Raw genomic sequence first — 15,479 nt, forward strand, 5'->3', positions numbered from 1 at the left:
ACTTAAGGGACTGAAATTGTAATTATAAGATAATTGCAAGAGTGGGATAATGGACTCCATAAAGTGGAGTGAATGAAATTTATGGGGAAGCCCATAAGATTTTGTCCATGACTCTAAAGAAAGGGATCCATGGGCTGCTTAGGGCCTAAGCAGTCAAATTAGGGTTTCCTAGTTGAAAACCCTAGTAGCCTACATGTATATAAAGGACCCTTAAGCCCCAAAAACGTGGACAAGTCTTCTTTTAGGGTTTCTAGACATTTTGGGCAGCCTCCTCTCTTATCATCTTCATCCAAGTTGCTTAGTGGTGTTTGTGACTCCATTAGAGGTGCAGCACTTGAGGCACTAAGCTTTTGAAGCCAATCAAAGCAAGGAATTGATTGTTATTACAATATAACAATCAAAGGTAATTACTAAACCCTTATTTCAGTTCTTATATGATAGATCTAGGGTTTATAGCTTTGGATATTCAATTGCATGTTCATTAGATAAACTAGATCCAAAAGCTATTAGGGTTTGCATGTACACCATAGGATTGATGTTTTGCTTAAAACTCATCATCAACTCCATGGAAACAAAGTCTTATAATCAAAGTACACTGCTTTGGACATCCTTCTTGCATTAAGTTTTCTAATATTACACAAATTGAATAACTTCCACCTATGGAGACACTTCCATATTCCCATGTTGACTATCACCTCTTAACAATAGTTGTCTCCTTTCAGAATATGTCAATATGGTCCTTTTATGGATTTGGATAATCAATTGCATGTTCATTAGACAAACTAGATCCAAATCTATTAGGGTTTGCATGTACACCATAGGAATGATGTATTGCTCGAAATCCATCAGTGATATCAGAGCCTAGGGTTGTTTGTTAGTGAATTTGATGCTTGTTTGATTTGAAAATCGAATTTTTTGGCTGCCTGTTTGATGAACTCGCCGAGTTGCTCTAAGAACTTGACGAGTAGCATGAACTCGACGAGTTGCCAGTTCTGTTGCTGGGATTTTCGATTTTCTGGCCAGATTTTGATGGGGATAATTACTAAAACTCGTTTTTATTGCCTAAAATCGATTTTTTATGTTTGGAATGTTTATCCTTGTTAAAATTGATGGATTTGGTTAAATATGGATAATATAGGATTATTATTTGAAAAATAATTAACATAGTAATTTTGAAAAAGTTTCAATTTACACCCTTTAGGTTTTATAGTTTAAATTTGAACTTAAAAGTTTTGTTTTGAAATTTAAATAAGTTAAACCCTAATGTTTTGAAAAAATTTCAAAACTTGTCCTCAAGTTTTGGAATTTAAATTTTTTATTAAAAGGTTAATTTTAAAATATTTAAATTCTAAACCCTAAGTTTGGAAAAGTTTCAAAACTTGTCATCTAGTTTCGGATTTTAAAATTTAATTAAAAGTCTTAATTTGAAATTTTAAATTCTAAAACCCTAGTAATTTGAAAAGTTCAAATCACACCCTTATGGTTTTATTAATTAATTAAAGTGTAAGACTAAAAGAGATTTAATAAACCCATAAAGTTTTGGTTTACATTTAATTAAATTAAAAAGAATAATTTACTAAATTAAACCACCTAGTATTTTAAAAGTGTAAAATACACCCTATACTATATATAACATTAAAAGTTTAATATTATATATATATATATATATATATATATATATATATATATATATATATATATGTATGAGTAAATAGTCAGTCTTACCGTTAGTAGGCCTCATTCACGAAGTTGGTGTAAAAGGGGTGTTTAAGGAAATTGCCTATAAAATGGCGATTGAATGGGTATCCACTCTTACCCACCGCACTCTTCACTAGTGGATGGTCGTTAGCTGAACGGGTAGGATAGGACGAAACCTTCCATTATAAGTATAATGAAGTACAATGTAACTACATGCTTTTAGAAATTCCCAAATCATAGTTACTTTAGGCAAAATGTGAAATTGTATGCTAATCCATGGAATTACACTTCGTAACCTTGTCAAACATTAGTGGAGCGTGTGTGGTTAACCGAAACACTAATTTAGGATAGAAATTGGTGGCGAAGGGTGCCTCGATGTTTATCATAGATCAATGGAGCATGTGTGTTTAACCGAAACATTGATTAGGTGATAGTAACATTGAATGCACCACGTGATTCGCATGGATATTCACACCTTGTTTGTGATCCTCGGCATACCATTCGCAAACTTGAAGGGCATAATCAAGATTAAACATGCCATTGAAAAGTTCAATGAATCTCAAAAGATCTAGGAGTTTCAATTCATTTAAAACTTAAATTTCTTTTTTGTATTTCATGGTGGAAATTGGTAAATCGTCATTTTCCTACCTTTAAATATTCTACAACTGGATTACGGCATCCCTCTTCTAGGTTGTAGAGTATTGTGTTGGATCCTGGCCTTAATAACTCATTTGGGTGTTTTATTGAGGACTCAATCAACTTAACTTCAATTTCTCCCGTTTTGAATATGTATGAATCTTATAATGGTCTTCCCAAATCCTCTGGAACAAGCTTTCCAAATGAAGATGACGTTCCAAGATATGATCAAGGAAATTAAAGTCATGCTTCACTTCCTTCACCTCCTCCAGTTGTTCTCCCTGGCCCACAAGTTCAAAGGATTGAAAAGTTCAATCTCACTCAATCCCTTTTGGCAAGTAAACACGAAGATGGGAAACCTGTTTGTGCACATGTCTTAGAGATGAAGTCACACATTGATAGGTTAAGGATGTTGGGTGTCAATATCTTATAGATCTTGGCTATTGACTGGGTTCTTTAGTCACTTCCTGATGCGTATATTGAGTTCGTAAGAGAGTACTATACGATGGTTCACGACGTGACCCTCATTGAATTGACCTATTTGCTTATTGCTGCTGAAACAATGATGATGTGGCTCAATGGTCAAGCAAACTTGATTGGTCGATCAAACTCCCATACTTCATTGGACACTGGCAACATTGAAAGTCCAGAAAGGACTGAGCATGAGATTGTCCCATGTAATGTGCCAAGGGAGTCCATTTTCTTTTATTGCCAACAGAAGGGGAATTGGAGACGAAGCTGCCCTATTTACCTGAGAGATCTAAGAGATGGGAGAGTCAAGACGTATGGCTCTACTTCAGGTAAAATCCATTTATTAACTCTATAAGTTCCTAGTTTTTATTCATAACACATGATCTGATAAGATTACGTTTTGATGTTTTGCAGGATCGAGGAAAAGAAAGGAAGCTTAAGGAAGAAGCGTGTTGAATCTGATCATGAAGAAATGGATTTCGATCGCATGGATTCACAAATCGGATTTTTGAGCTGCTACTTTAGAGTTAAGGTAGATTGCTAAGAAATATGTAATAGCATAGTTTTTTAGTTGAATTGCATTGTAAGGAAAAGTTTTTCCGCAATAAAATAAATTTGCATTTTATCTTATTTATTTATCCTTGAAATGGCATATATGAAAAATTGATGTTTGAAGGTTTCTATTATTAGCAATAATGGATTTTATTCTTAATTATGTTATTTGTGGAAATGTCGAGAATTTACCAAATAGGGAGAGTTTCTCATCGCCCAAGTTTCAATTGGACAAACACTTGGAATCATACAACTTGGTTGTGTGATGAATGAGAAGCTTTATAATTGGAAATTCAAGACTAATTCGTTGACAAAGAGTCAAGTGAAGGACTAGGAGATCGAGTTCACAATGTTGTGCATCAATCAAGTCCACCACAAGAGTGATAAAGATATTCGTCATGATTTACTAAAGTTTAGTAAATATGATAAGTGTAACTATGAGTTAATTTAAAAGGCATCAATGAATGGCAGAACGAATAAGAAGAATCAAGAAGCCAGAAAGATAAAATTTTATCTTTTCTAAGAAGAAGGGAGAGCAACTTTTATTGTGTTTTATGATAGGTCTTAATGATTAAGAACCATGTCTCAGTTGATCCTCTAAGTGAATCTTAGTGCAATTTCATGACTAAGAAGAGGAATCTAGAATTGTAGAAATGGTTAAATCAAGAAGTCAATCATACTTCGTTCCAATATGAAGTCTTAGAGTCAAGATTGTGACTTGAGTGAAAAGTCTTTAGTAGGTTTATCACACTCAACAAATGTGGAATTTGGAAAAGTTTTCTTATTCTTGCAGATTTGAAATTGGTAAGTTGTGTTATCTTGGATAAGACAAAAACCAACTAGGACTAATTATGTGAAGTGTTTTGTCTTGATAAGAACTACACTAACTCTTTAATATATTTTTTATCTTGGAAATTTTCCTAACAAGAGAATCATATATGTCAAGAGGTCAGTGCGAGTTTTAATGGTCTTGAAAGGTTTCAAGAACAAATCAAGAACAAACCTAGTTGATCATCACTGGCGCACGACTTGAGGTTTATAACCTATCGTGGCTAACATACTCTTATTTCCATGCCATTCCGGTTGAGCTAAGTATGTATGTGAGTTCTACAAGCTCTCATTTGTATGTATAAAGACAAGCACCTTGATCAATGGAAAGTACATTGATAGGTAAGGGTGAGCTGCTTAACAACCTAGAAGCAATGGTGGGCACTCGTGCTGCCATGAGGCATGAAATTGAGATTGAACAAGTTCAGTCCATATGAGACGAATTTATCACAAACATTGTCTTATGATTGCTGTTATGACAAATTTGCATGGACAGGAATGCATACATCATAAAATCTAAGTTTCATAAGGTTTCCCTCCTTCATGAAAATGGTTGTGAGGAAATGCTTTCACTACGAGAGATTTTAAGGAGATAGCCACTACTAGAAAAACTGCCTTTTACGATGCTCATTGTGCGTCGTAAAAGGCTCAGACGACGCGCAAATTCGCGTCAAGGAAGGCCCTGTCATAAAGAGAGACGACGCGCTTTTGCGCGTCGTTTATAGACGACGCGCATTTACGATGCTCATTTACGACGCGCAATTACAACGCGCGTTTACGACACGCAATGCGTATCAAGGAAGGCCCTGTCATAAAGGAAGACGACTCGCATTCGTGTGTCGTAACCTTACGACGCGCGTGTTAATGACACGCAATGCGTATCAAGAAAGCCCCTGTCAAGAAAGGCCATGTCATAAATGAAGATGACACACATTTTTGCGTATCGTAAATTTAAATGTTTAAAAAAAATTATATATTTATTAATTTTTAAATTAAATTTGCATTTAATTTCTCATAATAGAAATAAATTACTTTTTTTGATAGATTTACTAATTTTCAAAGTAAATAACACATTAAAAGTCTCATAATACAAAATAAAATACCATAAACAATAAAGATAATTCATTGCACTAAGGACCATGTTAACAAAAGAATATAACATTATATACCATAAGTACCCTCAAGTAATCAATCTCTTACAATGTTACTAAAAATACCCTCAAGTAATCAATGTCTTACAAAGTTAAGAGACTAAGTTGGTATGTAATATGGCACTAAGAAGCCCAAGAATTGTTTGTGTTTTTCCTGTTCCTGGTGGATCCTACATGGACAAAAGGTAAGAATTAACATTTCCAAAGTACAATGCCTCAATAAGGAAATCAATGGTAAAAGGCAAATCTGAATAAGAACAAACTTTATACATATATACATGGAAGTATTGTAATACACAATAACAGCAACAAATACCAAATTACCCTTTGCTTACCTTTTCTTATGGCCACCTCCAAAAGTGAGAATTTGATAAAAGATTTAGGTTACACATTCTCTCATCAAGCTCTGTATCCAAAAGTGAGAATTTGATAAAAGATTTAAAAAGTGGGAAAATATCAAGAATATAGAGGATAATACATTAAGAAAAAAAATTACTCACACAGAGCAAGTTTCAACCTTCTTCCCCAACAATGTTTCAAAGCAAAAAGCTCATATATATCGATCTCTGCTAAAAGGATATCTATTGCTTGATGATCTTTCTGCAAATTGAAGTACAAAATATATTAGGCATATGATAATAAGGAGAGAATTATATTTTTGTTTTCGTTTTTTATTTTTAATGCTCCTTTCACTGCTGTAATCCAACACATAACAGGATAAGTAAATAAATAAAAACTAACAGAGATTAATGTTCTCTAAAATGAAGAACATGATATTTGATAAAAGAGAGAGTTAATTCAAAATTGATGGATGTTTACCTTTAAAAAAGGAAAAAAGACCATGAAATATGTATATTCCTGATAGCAGAGAAGGCAGTGACAGTGAAAATCTTCATTTATCATGACAGATAACCATCCCCCAATCCTTCTACCCACTTATATACTCTATTGCAACAAACAAAATATATAAAGAATTACCCAAAATGCCCCTCCCATTAATAAGCCCTTTATTCATAGGATTTTCCCATAATACCCTTATCTAAGATATGTGGCAAGCTTTTTTGGTTAACTCATCAAGTAATTATGTCCAAATTAAGTCAAAAGGAAACAACTGTATGTAGCTTTCTGGATTAAGTACTTAACCCATTAAGCCTATTAAGATAAAAAAAGAAACAAAGTAAAACTAATAAAATATCATATTATTTTCCATTCAGATTCTATATATATATATATATATATATATATATATATATATATATATATATCATTTCACTTTCAAAACTTCAAGTTTTTAAAAAAATAAAAAATGCCAGTTTACAAAACTAAGCAATTTTAAGTTTAATAAAATATGGGAATACAAATCATCAAACTCACATCTGGACTTGTATGGCAATGATTCTTCTCCATTATGTATTCCATGTATCCCATCAAAAACCACACTAGGAGAACTTGTATAGATAAGCCTCTTCACATTAAGTTTAGTACAAGCATCAATTATGTTCTTAGTACTTGTAAATCCAAAAACAAAAGTTAATACTGTCTTAGAAATTAACTAACTATGTTTATTATCTTTCTTTTTACCTGTAATTATTATTATTAAATAATAATTAAAACTTAGGATGTGAACAATAATATATATATATATATATATATATATATATATATATATATATATATATATATATATATATATATCCACGGGACTTCTGTTAGCTAATATTAGTTCATTCACTTAAGCCCTGTTTTTATTTTCGCATCAAGTGCTATCTGGATAAAGATGTTCAAAAATATTTGAAAAAAATGACAGCACACTTACGGAAGAAGAAGGAAAAAATAAATAAGGCAAACTTGTAAAAGATTAGGATATGTCTTCATGGAAAAAGCCTGGCATTCTCCATTAAGTCGTTCTTTACACATTAACACCCATATATAACTTATCATACTAAGTCCATTCTTGATTAAGTCTATTAAGTCAAAAACAAACAACACGTCATTCAATTTCTGAAAAAATGCATTAGCACTTTTTCAGAGGCTTGTCTTTGACATGTATAAATACATATACTCATTAGAATTTTCACAAAATAATATTTCTCATTACCCAATATAAAGATGATTATATAGGGTTACTTCCAAGAAAGCCCTTACATTTTATCATGTTTTATTTATTTATTTTTTGTTTTAAAAAGACAATTTTTTTCTTAATTTAAACCTGTAACTATGAGGAAACTTGTTAATTTTTAGGATTTTTTACTCATTGAACCGGCCGAGATGCTGACCTGATTAATTCCAAGAAAGGCCTTAACAAAGACAAAGTTATTTAGAAAAAGACAAAGTTATAACAACCCATAACTTTGTGTATTTCTTATAAAACATGTCAAAGTGTAAGAGCTTTCTTGGAATTAACCCTTTTATAATCCACGTCAAGATCTCAAGCAGTTGAATGGGTAAAAAAATCCTTAAAAGAACAAATTTCTTCAGAGTTGCAGACTAAAATGAAGAAAAAATTGTGCCTTTTTCATAAACATGTCAAAATGTAAGGCCTTTCTAGTACTTAAACCTTTTTTGTATTTGAATGAACTGTTTTTGTCGCAACCATATAATCTCAGTGGGTGGTTAAGTGCTAGTAATCCGGTTATGCTTTTAAAAAATGAGACATACGGGACCCACCTGTGAATTTAAAGTATATTTCTCTAGCTTGTCTGAGAGAACTTCAAGTACCCCAGCTTCCACTACAATACGCCTGTTTCCCTCACCTCCATCATGGATGTCACTTCTGTTAGCCAAACCCCTTGGAGTTCTAACATCAACTTCAAGAGGGTAACAACCTGAACTTTGTTTTATGATATCTACTAATGCATATATAACAGTTTTTTTTTACCCTGAAGCATCAAGTGCTTCCATGGTTTCCTTTCTGTGCTCCTTCAAACCACAAATGAGCAGTGAAATTCCCCCAACTCTCACTATATGAATACCTTGAAGAATCAAACCCAAGAGAAATAGCTTGATAGTTCTGAGTACAACCATGTGGGAATACTACCACTAAAATCTGTGAAATAGTCTGCACAAAGAGAAAAAGTATGCACGTAAATGATTAAAGCTGGAATATTTTCTTACTGCAATCAAGCTAGTATAGTTCATGAGTTCATCTGTGTCAAGGACTTTAGTCCTAAAGGCAACGCCTTCCAAGGACATGGGAACAAGTTTGACTTCAACAGGACGTAAGAAAGCCATTTTTTCAGACACCTGAACACAAAAGGTAGTGTGGTATTAGAAGAAAAAAGAATGATGTCATTGAACGTGAGTTTCTTATACCTTCTGCCAGTCAACAAAGTCAATGAGTTCAGGGTTCATGGTTTCTTTTGCAGCTATTTGAAGTATTTTTCCCCATCTTGTTTCTCAAACCTGCATGATCAAAAGGGGAATTCTTGAATGGAATCAAAAATTAATTAACTATAACAATTATTTAACTATAACTAAACTTTTATTATACTTCAAATGATTACAAAACAAGTAAGCAACAAGACCGAGAAAAATGTTTCAAAAAAAAAACTTGAAAATTATATGGCATGGGACAGGGGCATTTTAGGCATGAGAGAGAGCTTGATGATTTCCCAAATGCCCCTGATTCTCTTTACTTGATGATTTCCCAAATGCCCCTGATTCTCTTTACTGTGAACATATAATTCGATAACTTATAATTCAAAACAAACCAATTAGCATAAAGAGAGAGCTTACCGGTGGAGTACTTACATTTAACATAGAACAAAGATTTCAAGCAAATAGATTTAAAAAAAAAAAAGATTCAAATCATATCCCAACATCAGATTTCAGCATGAGATTTTAGCAAATATATTTCAGCAAGTATGTTTGTTTCAACAGTTCATTAGTAAACATTTCAACACAAAAAATTAAAGGCAGCAAAAAGAATTCAACTAGGATGTTTTATCTCAAGATGAAAATTCCAGCAGAGCAACATAACATCGACCAGCATAAAAACGATTCAATCAGACAAGTATCTGTTGCATCAAGAAAATATAATTATTCAAAATCAACAACCAATCACTTTCTGTTGAAGCATATATACACACAATTCGGAAACAAATCAGTCAAACCTATATACATTTAGTCCATAGCTCCAAGTCTAGAATCTTTTTATTTGGATTTTTCATGTTGGGGAAAAGGAATACCTGTAAACAACCCATTTCATATCAATACAGATCATTGACCTAGGATTTCATTGTAGATGGTGAGGCTTAAAGACAAAACAAGTGTTATTAGTGTCCTCAAAGAAATTTTCTTTAACCCTATTAGAGGAATCCACGAACATCATGGAGCTTCTATCATTACCATTTGGAACAAATTGGAACTTTCCAGTAGTTGGAGATGGTTGAACCTACAACAGAAAGGATCATTTAGTATAGTAAATTACTAATATACCCATAGTTTATCTAGTGAGCTTACCAATGAGTTGGAAAGGAAAACAGGTGATTCCAGAAAAGAAGTTGGGCTAACACCAGGTGAAAATAAATATGGAGATTGTTGAGTTTGTGAATTATCAGAAGATTTTATAATCTCTGTATTCAACCTAGGAGCATTATGACCAGCTCTAGCTGCCATTCTTTCAACAAGAGGTGCCCTTGAGCTCGTTTTTTGATCACCAAACTCACTTGGTTTTGTCGCATCGCCATTTTCAGACCCGATTTGGGGATTTGGTCCAGCGAAAGTGAACCCGGTGTCGTTATTGGTATCGTTTTTTGGAGGGTCGGGTACTGATCTTGAACCAGGATCATCCCCCAACACAGCTGCAAAAAAAGACCTAGGGCTAGGGCTCGGAGGCATCCAATCGCCAATTATCCCACCATGATCGTCAAAACCACCCATGAAAATCGACAGCTTTCTTCCTTGATTATCTGTTCAATGGTTTGTTAGTTTTTCAGACTTTGAAATTTCACACAAAATCGAAACAGTGATGATGGTGTTTTATGTACGAAATCGTAGTGTTTTGGTCGTGTTTTTTTGGAATCGTCAAGCTTTAAACAGTAATGATAGTGTTTTTATGTTCGAATTAATCGATTGCGAAATAACAACAACAAATAAATGTACAGATTTAATTTCCGCTTTTGGTAAAACGATAAACCAAAAAAACATTTGAATCGTCTACTCGATTGAAGTGGGTAGACCACAATAATAGAAGATAATATAGTTTTTCTACAATGGGAATCGAAAATCGATGATATTCAAACATTCGCTTTTCACATATTCTCGTGGATTAAGCCCAATTTTGCAATCCCGAACCAATAATCGATATCCAAAAACGATCTAGCTAAAGGGAATTCATTAAAACCAGAGATCTGAATGGGATTGCAAAATCCAACCAACTTCAAATCAAATCTATCATTTCTTTCACACGAACAATTAAGGGTATAAACTACAGAAACTAAAAATGGAAATCCAGTTGAAGAATCGATGGAATGATTGAAAAAACATGATTAAGGGTTGTGATACGAACCTGGAAAACAACACACAGACAGTCAAGGGTAAGCTGATAACAAAGGAGACCCTTTTGTCTCCTCTGATTAGTTGATTCTCTGTGATTAACAGGCCACAACGCAGAGCACACGTCTCTAGGTCCTAAAACATACCTTTGGCAAATTAGATCTAACTGATAGACCATGGGAAGGCAAGAATTTGGAGATGTGGAGGACATCGGTCGGCCGAGCAAGTCGACGACTGTTGTTGAGAAGTGTCGAGATAAAGATAAGGTCGGTCATGTAAACAAAAACATACCTTAATCGTACTTAGGGCTTGCAAATTTGAGCAGTCGTTGTAGTCTCTGGTGACGTGAGGTGAGCCCGAGGTCGCTGGTGGAAAGAGATGAGCCGAGGTCGCCGGTGGAAAGAGATGAGCCGAGGTCGCCGATAGGAGGTGAGGTGAGGGAGCGAACATTACAGAGAGCATTCCTTGAAAAAGCCCTAGATAATGGTCCCTGCAATGGCGGGGTCTTCAACTTTTCTAATTTTTTCGAACACGAGGTTTTAGATTTGGTCGACGCCATTAATGAGGAGACCTCGCATATCAATTACGATTCACCTTCGCTTTATCTTCTTGTTCTCCTCTTGATGATTTCAGACTCCGTCTCTACAACTTTACATGATATTTTTTAGAAAGGAGTCTTTGTGGAGCATCAGGGTTTTTCTTTATTTCATAACCCTCGCATGTACTGGGTTGAGAGAAAACGAGAGAAGCGGAAGCTTGGAAGAAAATAAAACCCTAGCACGTGCTAGAGAGAAGGGAGGTGGCGATGGCTTAGGGTTTACAGAGAGACGGGAGGTTGAGAATGAAAGGAGAACTAGAGGAGAGAGTATCAGAGAGGGGAGATTGGATTGCAAGGATGAAAGATAGATAGAAGAAAGAAAAAACGAGGCGGGTTTTCAAAATTTTGGAGATTCCGTTTCCCCCCTTGTCTACTAAAAGCGCGTTTCATTAAAATTATAAAGCAACAGCTACAGACGACGCACGTTTAAAATAAAGCGCCCTCCGTGTTTTTAATTTTTTTTTCTTGAGACACTAAATTAAGAGCACTCAAGAACGCGTGACGTAAATCCTTAAATTTTTTGGAGAGATGACACTATTTTAAGGGCACGTCCTTTTCCGTATCATTAATCAGTGCGTGTCGTAAAAAGCGCGTCATTAAAGGTCATTTTTCTAGTAGTGAGCAGTTGTGTAAATTGTATTCTCAAATTCGATTATGATTACGGCATCCCTCTTCGTAGTTCGAATTGTGATATTTGGCAATTAGCCTGAACATTTGGGACTTAGTAACATAAGTTATAAATTTGTTTAGACACACATGTAAGCTTTCTAAGGCAAAGGTGTATGAAGTTAAGAATCTTAGATAAAGGTTTATCAAAGCATCAGGTATTAGAAATATGAACTTGAGGAATTCAATAAGCATCGTATTCTGGAAGTTCCATTGTTTTCTGAATACATGTCAAAGCTAGTGAGAGCATAAGTGTTATGCCAATAAGGAAATAATCATCATGTTAGTGGGAGCATGATTATTATGGTAAGTATTACAAGTTAGAAATGTTAATTATAGAAAACAAGAGTTATACTTTGCAAAATCGTAAGGGTTGAAAAGTTGTTTTGCTATAATTAAGGGAGAGAATATTAAACTTCATTTCAAATCTAAATGCTTAGATTGTGGAATTATAATCAAATTTAGTCAAATATATATGAATGTTGTGTTGGAATAGTTCAACATGAGGAAATTCTATATATGGAAAGGATAATTGCATTCTCAAAATTTGGTTATGATTACGGCATCCCTTTTCATAATCAAAATTGTGAGAACATGGCAATTAGAAATATTGTAGCAAAAGACTGGTAAAGTATCACGTCTTTATGTAAGACATTATGAATCGTGTCCCATACGCTTCGGGTATAGGATCGATTTCATATACTATAATGTTTGATCGTTCTAAAACTTTCCAAATGCTTAGCACATTAAGAGGGAAAAGGGACAAGAACTGTTTTTGACTGAAATTATTAAACAACTATCAAAGGACGATCTAAGGTTTGCCAAGGATTTGTTGCTTGTGAGTAGTTGGAAGTATAGTGTTGGATGGACCATAGCGACATTATTATGAATAGATAAGATTCTATTAAGAATGAGTTGTCATATGGCAAATATGGAAATGTATCCACGTTGGGAATTGGATATTAAGAATTTTATGCATAGATTAGAAATTTTATGCAAAAAAGGATGTTCAAAGGAATGTGCTTTGAGATTGAGACATCACATCTATAGAATTGTTTTGTAACAATTTCTGATAGAGTACTTAGTAATTTTATTGGCTAAGTCTTTGTGACATTTGTGCTATGACTTTACGAAAGGATGGTTGCATAAAATGTTAGAATCTAACATATTTTAGTGGTGGCAAGAACCTTGTGTTCTTACACTAACAATGAGGATTAGGAATTGTGAAATGAGCATCATCGGAAAAGTTTTCATTTGATCTATTTCACGGACCATAGGAAACAAACTGTGCATGCTTGGAGCATGGGACAATTGTTATTGTAATTCAAGTAATGAGTTGATTATCCAAAACATTAAATGATAAATAATGAGTAATCAATATGGTGGTTAAATAGAAGTGTTTTATTTACTCTCACAAGTTTAAGGCCATATAGGATTAAGTATTATTGTTGTGTTTCAGTTTGCATGTTTTGACTTCCAGAATAACTAGGTTATTCGAACCTCCACAGTCGGTCATACTTTGCAAGTAGGTATGAAGCAAGACTGTCATGAAGAGTCTGTAGATTGTCTAAAGAGTTTAGACATAGCACAGGTTTACTGCAGAGTTCATGAGTGCTTTAATAAGATTAGAGTATTGGATTAACCCCACGATCACAAGAATCACTTCATGGATTTCATCACCAGTGATTTTGAGTCGATAATATGGCATCTTCTTGAAACCGACACGTGTGAGTTGTTATTTGCTCGTCGGTTGCACATTGATGATAAGTAAACGCACCAATAACTTGGTGTTATAAAACTTATTATTGTGTGTGATTCGATGAGTTAGTACAAGCGAGCATTTGAGTCAAAGTTTGTCCATTCCTTTTACCCAAAGTAGGATAAAAGCGATGTCTATGGTCCCCTCGATGATTTAGTAATGACACCTCAGTGCTTAGCTAAGCCGAGACTAAGTTGATGTGTTCAATTGTGGTCTGTTGTTAGTCGTCATAAATTGGAAGTCGGGAAACAGTATAGAGAGAATGATTGATATTCGTGTCTTGTGTCTATACGATATCTTTAGAATGGAGGCATATATGATCCCTTATCTAAATATATGATAAGATCAGAGTTGACAACGGCTTTTGAAAGCTACGATTGCTGAACAGGTTCTGAAGTTATACAAAATAGTAATTATACTTATCCAAGTGGGAGACTGTTGGATTAGTGTCTAAGTCCATAACTATTTTGGTATGTACTTGACCCGATTATGAGCATGGTCCTTTTGGGTTGCCTTCCCCATAGCAATATGTAGGATGAATTAAGGAGAGAAAGGTTTACTTATGATTTATTAATATATTATGAGAATAATATATTAAAGGAGAAATTATATTGTTTAAATAATATTAGTCAAGAATTAATTAAAAATTAATTTTGTGGCTAAAAGTGATTAATTAAACTTAGGGGACTGGAATTGTAATTATAAGATAATTACAATTGGGCTATGGATCACTTTGGAATAATAGGTTGGACAAATTCTATGGGGAAGCCCATTAGAAATCATCCAAGGCATGTTTCAGAAGGGGTCCATGGGCTGCTTAGGGCTTAAGCAGTCAAATTAGGGTTTCGTTGTTTGATAACCCTGATAACCTAAGTATATAAGGAACCCTTGGGCACCAGAAACGTGGATAACACTTCCTTTAGGTTTTCCAGTTGGTTTTTGGTGCCTTCCTTCTCTTCCATCTTCATCCAAGTTGCTTAGTGGTGTTTGTGACTCCATTAGAGGTGCAGCACTTGAGGCACTAAGCTTTCTGAAGCCAAGGATTGATTGTTATTGCTATATAACAATGAAAGGTTAAATCTAAACCCTATTTTATGTTAATATGATTAATTGTATGCTAGATCTTGGGTTTATGGATTTGGATAATCAATTGCATGTTCATTAGAAAACTAGATTCAAATTTATTAGGGTTTTCATGTACACCATAGGAATGATGTATTGCTCGAAACCCATCAAATACTACCGCTCCCAACTCCAGATCGTGTATGGGATATCTCGTCTCATGCGGCTTCAGCTGCCATGATGCATAGGCTATCACCTGTCCTCTCTACATAAGGACTACTCCCAATTCGGTGATTGATGCATCACAGAATACCATGAAATCCTCTACTCCCTCAGGAAGTGTCAAAAATGGCGCCTCGCAGAGTCTCAAATACAGACTGCTGCTCAGGGCCACACCGGAAATCCACCCCTTCCTCATCAGATGAGTGAGGGGTACCACAATCTTGGAGAAATGTTGTATGAATCTCCAGTAGTACCCTGCCAATGTTAAAAAGCTCCGGATATCCGAGGGAGATTTTGGAACCTCCACTGCATAACCGCCTCGATCTTCGCTGGGTCGACC

This window comes from Lactuca saligna, chromosome 3 (genome assembly GCF_052625555.1).
Source record: "Lactuca saligna cultivar CGN05327 chromosome 3, ASM5262555v1, whole genome shotgun sequence".
In the NCBI taxonomy this organism is placed as follows: Eukaryota; Viridiplantae; Streptophyta; class Magnoliopsida; order Asterales; family Asteraceae; genus Lactuca; species Lactuca saligna.